General features: G+C 39.3%; 1 protein-coding gene across 8 annotated transcripts in view; it reads right to left on the bottom strand.

The window, feature by feature from the left end:
- Positions 1 to 14749, bottom strand: part of TENM1 (teneurin transmembrane protein 1) — a 799512-nt gene that overhangs the window by 92380 nt on the left and 692383 nt on the right. The gene's annotated exons all lie outside the window — the stretch shown is intronic.

Genomic DNA, 14749 nt, shown 5'->3' with positions numbered 1-14749 from the left:
TTTCAAGACCACCCCAGCCTTCGTAGGAGGAGCTGAGTCATTCACTTCCCACTTAGGTGGCCTCTTTGTTCTCCACTGCCCTACCCTTACTTCTTTGCCTTGTTCTTTGATCTCATTCCTTTATGAATTCACTTAACCTACCAGGAAGAGAGGTTAGAATCTAGTTCCCAGTTTTTCTTTACCCACGTGTCCAGTCCTTTTTCAGATTCCTTTCCTTTCTTCCACATCTTCCCCCTTCTGCTCATTTTCCTCTCCCCTTTTCTCCAAATCCCAACCAGCTCTCCATTCTCTGAGCCCCTCGAGTGCTTATGGTTTATATCACACAACCTAATGCTGATTACTGTTTCCTCTGACGATGTCTCCCTTCATTGCCTAACCAGATCATATTTCACTCACAGGCAGGGATCAAGCCTTTTTACTGCACTTATAATTTCCAAATTTCCCAATGCAGACCAGATTGTCTGCTGCTTGAAAAGCTCAACAAAACACTGAAGGTCAGTGAACATGGTTCTTTTTCTACTAAGATATACCAGGAGCATGACATGGGTCTGACAGAGTAGCTAAAACCAGTGGGAGTCTTATAAATAGTATAGTGGGTCATTGACACTAGTGTCTCATTGACACTAGTTAAATATGTTGAAAGTATTAGTTAAGATGATGGCACCTCTGGACACCTGCTTGATAACCAGGAGATCTTTGTTGTAACAAGAGATGGTTGCAGTGTGTGACGACAGCATTTAGCATAGTTCCTGCCATACAGAAGTGCTTTATAGAATAATAAATGACTAAGCTCTATATTAGAAAGAGAACAATTTGAGCAATTAGAAAAAACCAAATTAATAAGAGCCAGCAAGTCTAATAAAGAAGGTAAAACAAAAGGAAACAGGCATTTACAGATACTGCTAGATAACATTTTGCAGCTGCAATGGTTCCTTAATTCAACTGCTCAAAATATATTCAGCATTTCCAGGAACCAGGAAGATATCAATTTAGGGCCAATTCAGAAGGCAGTGGTTTTGGTCATGTATTAATTGACTAATTTTTTTTTAAACATTCAAATAGATTATTTGAATAAAGACATGCTGTTAAAACTAGACCAGATATACTTGGGAAATAAAATAGTGCCCAGCATAACTAAAAAAACCCAAACAAACAAACAAAAATGAACACCCCCCCCCCCACACACACACAACCACATAAAGAAAGGTTTTGAGGGCGCTAAGTGCTGATCTCTGGGTTTTCAAAAATTTCAAGCCTAACAGGCTAAAATCAGAAGATGTAAAAGTAGCCCTTCTTCAGACCGCTCTCCCCAGAGATGCCCCCAGTTTCACCACTCTGGGAAAAGTGGGAGGCACCTTTTGAGGGACCTCAAGCCCTAAGGTAGGGCTGGGGCAGTTGACTGCCTACAGTTCTGGTTTTACTTTGTTCAAGAGAACACAGAGAAAAGATTATAGAAACCAAAGTAGATAGTCTTGGCAGAAGGCATTCTGATGGGTTTTTGACTGGGGGGTGGTAGTGGGGAGGAGGACAAAGCAGACCTATCAATCCATTACCATGGCTTCAGTTTCCTTGGGTTAGAGACGCCTTCCACAATGAGGAATGATTCCTGCCTTCTAAGGGAAATTACTGCTGTAATCAGCTTTCTTTCCTGAGCAAATACTGGTAAAATGGGGCACCTACCCACCTTCCTTTCCCCAAAAACCTCTTATACAGTCTAACAAGCCTTTTGAAAGACCAAATGGAATAGCTAGTAAATGAAACTGGAAGAAAAACAGAGCAAAAAACACTGCAGCTTCCTGGCTAGGCTTTGATATTTGGGGCTTAAAGACAGCCTCACATTTCAGTTATTAAGCCTTTGATTCCTCAGAGAGAAACTTTAAATGGCCCAGGACTCATTCGCAAGGGAACAGTGACTTTCTTTGGTCAATGATAAAGCTGACTCATTATATCAAGGCTCTTTAATATTAAGGAAGTTCAGTGTCAGCCATTTAGGGAACTCCACATATGGACACACACTAGATGTGTTGGTGAGCTCTGCAGCTAATGGAAGAGCCTCACTCACATCCAATCAGTTCAGAAAATAAGGGATTAATACTGGCCACTGTAGGGGTCCCTGAAGACCCTACTCCAGGGCCAAAGCTGGTGTGTGTTCTGATATGTTGGTTCCTGTGCTTTAAAGGTTGTTAAATATTTTGAACACTGTCTCTGTATGACTGAAAGCCTTATTTAAAACAAACACTTTTTAAAATGGAATTTTCAGGTATAAATTTGCAAGTTGTTTTCTAAACCCTATTTCTGACTTAACATTTTTTTTAAATTATGAAAGATTTCAAATGGTCGACAACTCAGAAAATCATTACACACTGCCATGCATCTACCACCCTAATTTAATAGGTGTTAACATTTGTTTCATATAGCTCTTAAAAAAAAGAGAAAATATTATGAATACAGCCAAAACCCATGTCTTTATCTCTGTTCCCTTTTCCCTTCCCTCCTCAGAGGTAAGCACTAGTCTGCAGTTAGTGTGATCCCCTTGCATGTTTTTATACATTTGCTACATATGTATATGGCAAAAAACAATACACAGTATGTTTTTATGCTTCAGAAATTTATGTAGGAGATGGATGGTGGTGATGGCTGCACAACAATGTGAATGTACTTCATGCCTCAGAATCGTACACTTAAAAATCGTTAAAATGGGGGAATTCCCCGCTCCAGTGGTTAGGACTCCACGCTTTCACTGCCGGGGCCTGGGTTCAATCTCTGGTTGGGGAACGAAGACTCCGAAAGCCGCAAGGTACAGCCAAAAAAAAAAAGTTAAAATGGTAAATTTTGTTTTGTATATTTTACCACAAAACTATGCTAATGATATCACATCATATATATTCTTTTGTAATTTTCTCTTTCATTCATGCAACCTTATGTTTTGTGACTTAATGTTTTTACACGGGCATCTAGTTAATTCATTTTTACTGTTGTATAATATTCCATCATTTGACCAAACCCGATTGACAGATTATTAGGTTGTTTCCATTTTTTATACTGTAATGACAGCGTAGCACATCTCCTTATACACATGTGTACTTGTGACTTTCCATACATTTTTCTTCAGCCAAGCTCCCTTCAGTACCTCTCTCCAAGTATTTTAAAAACATAGTTGCAAGTTTTCCTTTTAGTTGGACAATGTATTTTGCAGGCAAAGAGAATTAAAGTAGGGCTGTGTATATACAATCAACAAAGCTTGACAGAAGAGAATTTGAATACAGTAAAACAATTTTGAAAACAAAATGTTTACTACTAGTCTTGAAAACAATCCAGTTAATATTAGTTTAAAAAATTATTGGGCTTCCCTGGTGGCGCAGTGGTTGAGAGTCCGCCTGCCGATGCAGGGGACACGGGTTCGTGCCCCGGTCCGGGAAGATCCCACATGCCACGGAGCGGCTGGGCCCATGCGCCATGGCCGCTGAGCCTGCGCGTCCGGAGCCTGTGCTCCGCAACGGGAGAGGTCACAACAGTGAGGCCCGCGTACCGCAAAAAACAACAACAAAAAAACAAAACAACAAAAAAAATTATTTACTTATCCTCCTTATCATCATACTTTATTTAGTACTTCATCTGTGCCAGGTACTGGCTTAACCCATATTGTGTCATTTTATCCTCTATAACCCTACAAGGAAGGTAGGAGCACTGTCTCCATCTTTCAGATGAGAAAACAGTGGCTCAGAGATGTTAGTAATAAATTCGAACTCATTCTTACCTGCCTGATTCCAAAGTCTCTGGTTTAACTACTCTAAACACTTCCTAAGTTTTCCAGATTTCACGGGGCCCAAATGGGAAATACAAAGAGTACGATTTAAAGGTCATTGAAAGGCCTGCCCACTTGCCTTAAAAGTACCTTTACTACAGGAAGGCTTTTCTAGAAGGACACAAACTTTAGAGATCTTAAGGACATATATTGCATATATTGCTAAATCTGACCAAATAAAGTTAGAAAACTTCTACACTGTTAAAAGAAATGACAAACTTGGAAAATATGTGCAACACATAGGAGAGACAAAAGGATGCTTTTCTTAATTTTCAAAAGAGAAAGATCAACGGCTCAGTAGAAAAATTGGCAGAGGATATGAAAGTGAGTTTACTGGAAAAGAAATACACATGGTCACAACAGATATGAAATGACACTCCTCTTCACCTAAAATTAAAGGAATTCAAATTAAAGCTACAAGCTATGAGATACCATTTTCCACTGATCAGATGGGCATATATTAAGAGGTTTAATGATAGTGTGGCTGCGGGTATGGCAAAATGGGCATCCTTACACGCTATTGGTGTAAATGTGTTCAATCTTTTAGGAGGGCAATTTGGTAATATCTACTACTGCCGAAAATTAATCCGGTGTATATACTCACAAAAGTGTTTCAAAACACGTGAATTAGGTTGTTCAATGCAGTGCTACAGTGATAAAGGATTTAAAAAAAAAAAAAAAAAAAACATCAATCAAGAAGCAAATTACTAAAAAAAAAAAAAAAAAAGAAGCAAATTACTTAATAAATTATGGTATGTCCATATGTTGTAATATCATACATCTCTTAAAAACAGAGGCAGATATATACATGCTTTTATGGAAAGATCTTCAAGAAATATAATCAAATGAAAGAAGGAGGGTGAGGAGTAATGTATATGATATGATTCCTTTTATGTAAGAGAAAAATACATATAGAGGTCTCAAAGGAATCGCAAGAAACTGTTAACACTGGTTACCTTAGAGAGAGGGACTGGGGTGTGTGTGTTTGTGGTAAAGAAGCCTAGAATTTTCTTTCTGTGCTTTTCTACAGAGTTCCAATTTCCAAACCACAGACATATATTACTTCCATATTTTTATCTTTCAATATCAACAGGGCTTATCTAGATGGTGAGACTATAGGCCATTTTAATTTGTATTCTTTATATTTCTCTTTCTTAAAAAATAATAAATATAATTAAAATGTCTTTTACTACGGGCCTGCCAGGATGCCTTCAAGGTCTTCCACTGAGCTTTTTTCCTTGGCTGATGGTATAGCCCCTCCAGCAGGTCTCCAGTAACATGCTCAGATGAGAGCAACCCACTGGCAACCATCAGTACTATGAGACCCTCTCTGGAAAGCTGTCATTTATGAAAGCAAAGAGACCTGGGTCCTCAGAGGTCGGTCATAGGACAGGACAGAACGTGTGTGTTTTAAAATAATATGCTTTGTCTTTTGTTGCATTATAAAAATAACAAATGCTCAGAAAATTAAAGAGAACAAAGGCAAATCACTCAAAATTCCTCATGAAGCAATTATCATCGCTAACATTTACTTTCTTTATTTTATTTTATTTAAAAAATTTTTTGGCCATGCCGCACAGCATGTTGGCTCTTAGTTCCCCGACCAGGGATTGAACCCACGCCCCCTGTATTGGAAGCGTGGAGTCTTAACCACTGGACCGCCAGGAAAGTCCCATTGCTAACATTTAGATAAACTTCCTCTCAATTTTTTTTCTCTGTACATATATACCACCCCTGCCGCCTTACAGATGTAGCAGTATACAGTACATAGTTTTGTATCCTGAACTTTCCACTGAGTATTATTTTGTGAGTATTTTCCTTATACCTGCAGGTTTGGGGGCTATGGGAATGGTCTGTTCTGGGTGCAGACAATGAGGGGAGTGCATTTTTGATAGGAAAATTAAAAACAATAATAAAACTGATGAATAACAGGACTGTGTTTACTATCCCCATTCACTGGAAATTGTAAACAACATCAGGATAAAATATTCTTCGCACTGTCCAGTCTCCCTGTAGCATACACCACTGTATGCCCACACAGCTCTGACTAGGGGAGAGGGAAGGGAAAGGCTGGATTTCTATCTCGGGAAGACAGGCTGAGGGCTGCAGGGAGGGGGCTCAGAGTTAGCCAGGGGAGTCCCTGAAAGAGGGAATGAAGAGGTGACATTTCAAACAGCCTCTCCTTTACTGCTAGTTTGTTGCTTAGTTAGATTCAGTTCACTTGAGAATCTGCTTGACTTAAAAAAAAAAACTTAGCAGTTGTCTTATGTGCATATAACTTAAGTCATTAGTACCTTCAGAATGCTGGTCTAAATACCCTCTGTTGTGCCATCTCTAATCCTTGGTCTGAAATGGCCAAAAAACGCAATTAATTGATCAATTATAAAATAAAAATGGGCTTCCTGACTCCATTTCCAGCTGTGTTTTAGCCTGTGATGATGTTAAAATAATGGATTTCCTTAGTTATCTAGGTTTGCTGCATGTTGTTTGAGTTTTACACTCTACTAATTCATCCAGTATGGCTGGAGGATCAATGAAGCTAAAAACATCTTCTGATGACTCCTCTGTTGTGGAGCGAATATTCTTGGTTCCCTGGGAAGTCAACCCACGGTAGATTTCAGATTCCTTCAAGAATCAGCAAAGCATGCTAGACTCACCAGGAAATGACTTCCTCATTTCTTTGATTTTACAGTCAGCTCCATGCATTTGGTAAACTTGAAATTACTGGGCCATCTTGTACTGATGGTGGAGCAATATGGGGCCATGATCAAAGCTTTAGCTCTAATACAGTTTCATGTTTTAGAACCTTAAAAACAAACATTTTGCATTGAAAGAAATTTCCTAATTAACTTCTGAAGAATTTGTACATTAAAACATCTTACCCTGCTGGAGAAGACTGATAGAGCAAACGTACTACCTTCTGCTGAAGAGAAACTGTATTTAGAAGGAACTTGCTATTCTCATAAAACTTTTAATAGGAAGAAGTGAATCAAATTCCTTAATTACCATTTTATGGTTGGTAAAAGGGCAAATTACATGCCATCCATTTCTAAACTTCTAAATGTCTCTGGTGCTTTTAATTAAAGCTGCCATCTAGAAACTACTAAAGCAATTTTACGCAATTAGTTATTTATAGGTTACCATAATACACCACTCAAAATATGATTTTAGTGATTTGCAGTCTGTTAGTGTGTGATCCCTGTCATTTTTGTTTGATGGAGAGGGGGTTCTTTTTTTAATCAGCTGAGGTGATGTGACACTGACGAGCTGTGATAAGGAAAGTTTTGGGGGCTAGTGATCTCAAATAAAAAGAGGAAGAATCATAATCCCGTTCTGTCTGTCCTGATTTGTAGGGGTTGAAGTTTCATTCTAGACAATACTGCAGAGAAGTATATCATGGTCATTCTCCCATCTCTCTCCACTTTGCTGCCCTTCTGCCCGATACCTAGCACTGCCCTTCCTCATGCTACCTGGAGTAGTTGCCACCTTGGCTTGTCCCCCTCCAGTGATCTCATCTCTCCAAACACATCCATCCTGTGCTCCATGTCCTTAAAGCCCCCATAAAGTGTTTTAATGAGGAATTAATGTGTTGCTCTCCTAGGCATTATCCTGCATTCAACACTGAAGTTCACATCTGAAGAAAACCCTCATGGAATGAATTTAATGGTAGGCTGCTAAGGGAATTATTTTGGTTACATGGGTCTTGGTGGGGGGGCTCCTCAAAATACAACACGTTGGAAAGACCCAGCACTAGAATTACTGCATCTCAAGGTCGGGAGGGATCAGCTAATCAAATCACATGTAATACTCGAATCCCACCCTACCTTGACTCCTGCTTCTTTTGTGGCACCATTCTACCCTAGAAATGACCAAGTCTCCTTGGACAATTTGGAACTTGCCTCCTTTAAAAGTAACTTGTTCCACGCTTGGGTCACTATTATAAGCAGCATTAGTATTAACAACCAAACAGCAAGCCTGATCATAATGGCAGGTAACACTTAATGTGTACACCCCACAGGCTGGGCACCGTGCTTTACAATGCACTTCACCTGCATTACCAAACACTCTCATGTAGGCACTATTACTCTTATTCTAACTTCATAGATGAGGAAGCTGAAGCTCAGGGAAGTTAGGTGACTTACACAAGGTCACACATTTAATGAGTGGTGGATCTGGAATTTGCATCCAGTTGTTTGACTCCAGAACCTGGGCACTTATCTCTCATGGTATTTGGCCTCTAAAGTATTATCTGTTTGCTAGAATGCTATACATGCATGAAAATTAAAATAAATGCAGAAGAAAAAGTCATTTAATGATGTATTTGTGGCTTTATAAAACCTGAATGAACTTAATACAAGTTCCGCCGTATTAACCATGGATGTGACCTGGACCAATTAGCCAAGGCTAGAAGTAAGTGCCTTCCTTTTGTCTGACTTCTCCACCAAAAGCTTATGGCTTTAGGATTGTGACAGAAAAGGCAGAAAGGTTCTCAGATTCCAGCTGCTGACATAATGTAAGGTCTAAATCTTTTGACTATTCATAAGCAGATGCATTAGACCAACTGTGCAAATAACAAGTTAAGCTCTCATTCTGGTTGTATCACAGGTGCTAAGTAAGTCATCAGGTGTAGCTACCGTAAACTGAGAGACCAATAACATAGTTTAGGAAGGAAATACCCAGGAGTGGAAACAGCACAGGATCACTGAGTAATAAGGAACAAATATTTTACCTGAATTCTAAGGCTTTGTCAAACATATTTTTCTCAAGATGCCTCTGATTCTAGGACAAGGATGTGGGAGGAAAAGTTCTCACAAGAAATGTCTTGACACTGAGCTGGGAATTTGGCATGGGTGGTAGAATGTTGATCTTACCCAAAAAGCTGACCTCACTAAGTGGTGTTTCCGAACCATTCTCACATACCTCAAGGCCTAACTGTACTTCCTCATTTTTAGCAGAATAGATGCACTTCTTCTAGAACACTGAGGCTATCAGAACGGAGTACCATCAACTTTCTAGCACCTTCTATCTACAAAGTTCTCAGCCTTACACCTACACATTATCTTAGGATGGTCTCTGCAATCTCCCCTCCCATTCAAGGCCTGCTCCAGCTTCCTCAAGATCTGGTTTCATCATTTATCCTCTGTCTCCTGTATCTTCCCATTTACCTATCATCATTGCCATGTCTCCCACAGAAAAAGCCTCCCCTGAGCGCCTTGTCCTCTTACTACTTATCACTCTGTCTTTCACATCCAAGCCTCTCAGAAGAATGATCTTCACTAATCATATTTACTTCCCCACCTCTCACTGGCTCATCAAATGCCTGAAATCCGGCTTCCACCTCTACCACCATTCAGACCACCAAAGGCAGGGTCACCAATGAGCTCCTCCGTGCCTCATCCAATGGCTACAAATGTGTGACATCTGGTATTGTTTTTCACACCTTCTCGAAACAAAGGATTCCCTTGGCTTCCTGGACACCAAGCTTTCTTTGTTCACTTCCTTTTCTTGTGAAGATTTCCTCTCTCTTTCATTAGATGCTCTTCCATTGCCTACCCTATAAATATTAGCATTCCCTATGATTTCTTTGCCCCAGTCTTGCTCCTGTGCATTTACCCTGTCACAAAACAATCTATCAAGAATGCATCCATCAAGTGATCATGTCACTTTCCTGCTTCAAATCTTTTGCCTACAGGACAAAATGCAAACTTCTGATTCTGGCCCTGCTCCTATTACCCTCAAATATGTTTACTTTAATAATACTGGATTATTTCCCAAATATACCATTCATTTTACTCGTGCTGCAGCTTGCCTGTAATTTTGGTGAGGGCTGGCCCTGGTGCCAATCCAAATGGTTACGTCACCATAATGGATCATGTACTAAAGGAATTTAGGAAAAGTCTTACTGCACCCTAGTTGCATAGTAGAACCAGAAGAACATTCTCATGTGTGCTTGTGCACTACACTCTCTCCCTCATAGATACCAGTTACATGAACAAGATGTCACTGATGAGAGTTTTACCATCTTTCCACTAACCCCAAGTTTAGCCTTTCAGAATAGCATTTAGATACCAGGGGAATCAGCAGAGCTCCAGGATGCACCCCGGATAGATCTGGGTAGGGACAAAAACAGATTGCTTTTGTCTAGACTTTACCATACCCAGCTTTCTTAATTGCCAATGAAGTTAAAGGAACTCCTGTGTGATTAGTGTCATGAACAACCTAAAAACACTTTCGGAAGCCATCAAGATTTAAGGATCATTTCCCTCCTTGGGAGTGGCTCCAGGGCTGTTTGCATTTCTGGGGATACTGCCCAATTCCTGCTGAGTTCTGAGGTCAGTTATGCTTAAAGATGCACATGAAAATAGAAATATACTCCATGGTGAGGTCCAAGAAGACCAAATTAAGTCATTGATTAATTTCATCCTGTCCAGTCACTCCTTCACCCTCTGTAGCTACTTAAAAAAAATAAATGTATTCAGCTTGTCACAAATTTTATTTTATATCTCCACCTAGTAGCATTTCACATTCTGCTTAAGTACTTGGTCATCTATTACATGACTCATTAGTTTGAGTTCTCTGTAGAATTAAAGAACGTTGCAGTAAAAATAATAAATGGAACCTAAGTTTCAACTACATCAGCCATGCATGTTTTAAAAGCATCTTGCAAAGTCAGTTCAAACTCATATACAATGCCAGGGATTAGCACACCATCAACTTCTTTGCTAAACTTTTTTCCTTGCCCCATTACATTGAAGTACTGATGAGTAAAATGGCAAATGTTTCTCTTTACTGGGATTCAAATCAAAGTGTGTAAAACTGGATCAGATAAAGACTTCTTCCCAGGAGAAGTACCCAGGGGCTATCTTATATAAAACTCTATTCAGGGGTACTTCCATTTTTCCTTTAAACACAATTTTTAGCTACCAGTTGTAGTCAGTTTAATGAAGTTAAGGTTTCCTGACTCCATCTCTTAAGAAAAAGTTGAAGTTGCTAACTGCAGAATCTTCCAAAGAGATGTGACAATGTTTCCTGGAGATTTATTTGAACAATTCCATCTACAGATTATGCAAATGCTATGGAGTGCACTATGGGTATACTATCGGGTCAGAAAAATCAGAGGAATAGTTTTAATAGGAAAAGGAAACTGGACTGAAAGTCATTCATCTTCCAAATAAAAATATTTTGTTTTCACTGAATACGTGTCATTAGATTGAAAAGCATTTTCCACTATTTCCTACCCTCCTAGAGAAGCCAACAGAGATCATGGATTTTAGCTGAAGGGAAGGCTACCCCGCCCCCCACCCCACCTCATGGGTTTTGGAGTCAGGTAGACCTGGTTTGAATTCCAGTGTTATCTGTAAACTGTCTGACCCTAGATAAATTTCTTAAGGTATGTGAGCCTCTATCTCCTCATCTTTACAATGGGGATAATACTATTTACCTTGTGAATTGTGAAGATTAGAGATACTCTGTGTAAAATATCGAACACAGTGTACAGCACACAGTAGACACTAAGTAAGTTAGAGCTATGGTTATTTTAATACATTAGAGCTGGGAGGGAGATCATCCCAAGCCCTTCAGTTTACAACTGAGCAATCTCAGGACCCAGTGTGTACATGACTAGTCCAATGTAACAAAACTAGTCAATGGCATCATTAAGTCTATTTCAGCGTTCAGGGAGGTACGGTGACTTTCCAAGAAACAGTGGCATTACATGGATGGAACACGAAAGCCTAGGCTCCCTAACCCAATATTCATCAAAATTTGCTGCCATTTCTCAAAAAAAAAAAAAAAAAAATCCCATGGCTTCTGACCTTTTTTTTTTTCTGACCTTTTGCTGACTGGTTTTAATCCCATTTGATAATTTATTCCAATGTTAGGACAAATGATCTGAAAAGCAAATTTTATTTCATCCTATTTTTAGAATAGATTCAGAAAATAAATTAGCTGTCTTGCAGATTAACATTTATTTGACTTACCTTGCATAATTAAGGACATGCTGGAGAGCCTGCCTGTAATTGCAATATGTTGCTTGTTAAAGTCTTAGAGCGAGCTCTCTTTCCTAACCTAGAAATGATACTCCCTAGATGTACATTTCCATTTTCTACTGATCTACAGCTTTTCTTTATTAGCTTCTAGGTGGAGAGAAAAATCAAACCTCTCCTTCAAGAAATCCATTAAACATTTGCTGTCTTCTAAGGGGGAGGGATGAAGGAGCTGATGTTCATGGTAGCTGTAAAGCCAAAAAACAAACAAATTGGGCTTTCTTGAGAGATAAAGAACCTGCAGGAGAACCTCAAAGACATAATTAGCAATTAGCAATACTCTCCTCTCAATATGCCCACCGTGCCCTAATGACTTCCTGCATATTTCCTTCCTCTACGGAAGTCTACGAAATTGCCCTGCAGCATTCCATATAATGAGAACCTCACTTCTGATTCACTGCCAAGGGTAAGTGCTGTCTAGATTCAGCGTGGAGATAGGTGCCCTAGCTAGGCACCTCAGTGTTCTGACCAGCATTTTCAGATCAACCGATGTCTGGACATAGGTTCTGCCATCTGAGTGATTTCGAAGATCACTAACAGGGTCCTCAAACACTGTGAATATGGTTGAAGGAGGTGTGATGGACACTTAGTGTGAGTCACACATTCCCTCCCTTTAAACATCCTCATTCACTCACTGGATCAGAGCAGATGTTGCCAACAGCAGCTTTAGTACATTATGTGAAAGCTGTCTTGGATGGATTAGACATTCAGCTGTCTGAAGACTGGGCCAGCTGTTCTTAGGGCCCCTTACTGCTTTGGGATGAATAGTGTACCAGATTACTGTAAAAGCCACGCTCAGATAGAAGGTTGCGTAAGTCAAGCCAAAGGAAAATGTGCTACTAGCTATGACAAGAAGAAAAACTTAGTTTAATGTTAACTTTAATAGATATATAAATTTTGACACTCTCATTACTGACGTTTCCAGAGTTCATGTAAACCCTGCTCATCAGGACTCTATTATTGCTGCTTTCCAAGCCAAAAAAAAAAGCAGAGCTGCAGTGAACCAATTATTTGCTTTATTTGGAAAAGCTGACATTCATCCTGTGTGGCAGGTTGAATGTGGTAGGTGAGATGAGTGGTTTTCACACCAGCAGCAACTCAGGAGGGTGTCAATTTCAGGCACAATACAAGCTTGATTCCTCCCTATTTCTCATGCAGAAATCCTTATAATACCTGTAAGCGTTTTAAACCTGTGTAAAAGGTGGGACCCAGCCTGACGTATTTCCTTGAAAGATGAGCTGATTATATGTTGCACCCAAGTTATGCATTCACTCATCAAATATTTATTGCAGACCTACTATGTGTAAGGATGGAGCACAGGTACAAGAGGAAAAAAGAAACATTCCCAAACACTTTACCATGATACTTATGGGTGGGGACGCTTATGTTCCCTTAGGGAAAAAAGGTCATCCCCTTTAAGTGCCATTGAAATTCCTCTTAGGAATACTTGGGTATGGATAAGAGTTACCTAATTGGTCAATTACATAAGAAGCATGTGTAGTGGATCTCACACTGTGCAAGATATTGCTGAGGAGGTGGGGAAGAGTCAAAAGAAATATTAGATATAGTTTCTCATCTCGAGCAGCTCACTTTGGTAATAAAAAACACTCCATTCATGAAAGGACTGGAAAGTAAAAGAAGGCAAAATATAATCAGGTGCTAATTGGGTAGTGGAGACACTCTTAAAGAAATTCAGATTTAATGGGCTGGGTTAGCCAGAGGGGCTTTATGAAAGACACATGCCTTGAGTATGGCGTTGAAGAAAGGGACGGCTTTAAACTCCGACTGTAGTTGAAATTTAATCCCCATACGGCAAATGTCAAATAGCTAAAGAGTAACCTCTTAATATTTGAAATAGTAAGTTGACCATCTAACAAATTAAACACATTGACCTCACTATATTTTTCGGCATGGAAAGGTGTTCATAATACATTACGTATGAAAAGCAGATTACAGAACAGCATTCTATAATACGATTCCATTATCAGAGAATAAAATATATGATATGCATAGAAAAAAGTCTAGAAGGATATACACTAAAATGTTAACAGTGGCTTTCTAGATGTGGTAGGATTATGCGTGACCTCAATTAAAAACATTTTTTGTGTTCTCTCTTTCCTAATTTTTCTGCAACAATTGTGTATTATTTGTGTAATAGTTAAAAAGAAAAAACACATTGGGTTCTTAAAACCCACTACAATGAATACTTCATAAAACCTGCTGAAATAAAAGCACACATACACACAACATCTTGGAGAAGGAACAGAGAAGAATGATTAAATAATTAAGGAGATAGGGTGGATGATATATGACGACAGACTTAAAAGTTGACTATCCTTCAGCTTAGTGGCCTAAGATGGGAATATGATCCAAGTCTATAAAATCATGAAGCTGACTGGGAGGACACGTTTATTTACAAATCCCAGGCAACAGAATTGAGGGTTGGCCCTTTAAGGTTGAGAAGCTGAATTTAGAAAAAAATAACAGTAAGGCTGAGCTCTCACAGAAGGCCAAAAAAAAAAAAAAAAAAAAAAAAAAAAAATTGGAATTTGTTATACTAGGGGTGATATAAATTGAAAATATAAATAGCTTCAAGAATGATTTAGATAAATTAATGGAAGATAGGTTCATTAAAGGTTGGTTGTTAAGGAAAAGCCAGGAGTGTCTAAAGTCTGTGAGATACTCAATATATTTGAAAGTGGTAGAAGGTGGCACAGACCTGATCCCCAAACCAGTGCAGGCCACAGTGCTAAAGCCTTCCTCCTGGAGGCTCTCTGCTGGCCAGGAGTTAACCCTTTAGTTGTTGGACTATTGGGAGTTTCCAGGAAGGAGATCATGGGGAGAGGCTGGGGTGTCCGGGAGGCAGAGGGTTCTGGGCAATAACTATTTATCAACCAGA

Source organism: Delphinus delphis, chromosome X (assembly GCF_949987515.2).
Source record: "Delphinus delphis chromosome X, mDelDel1.2, whole genome shotgun sequence".
Taxonomy (NCBI): domain Eukaryota; kingdom Metazoa; phylum Chordata; class Mammalia; order Artiodactyla; family Delphinidae; genus Delphinus; species Delphinus delphis.
Note: the sequence above shows the minus strand (reverse complement) of the source record. Positions and strands in the feature narration are given on the sequence as shown.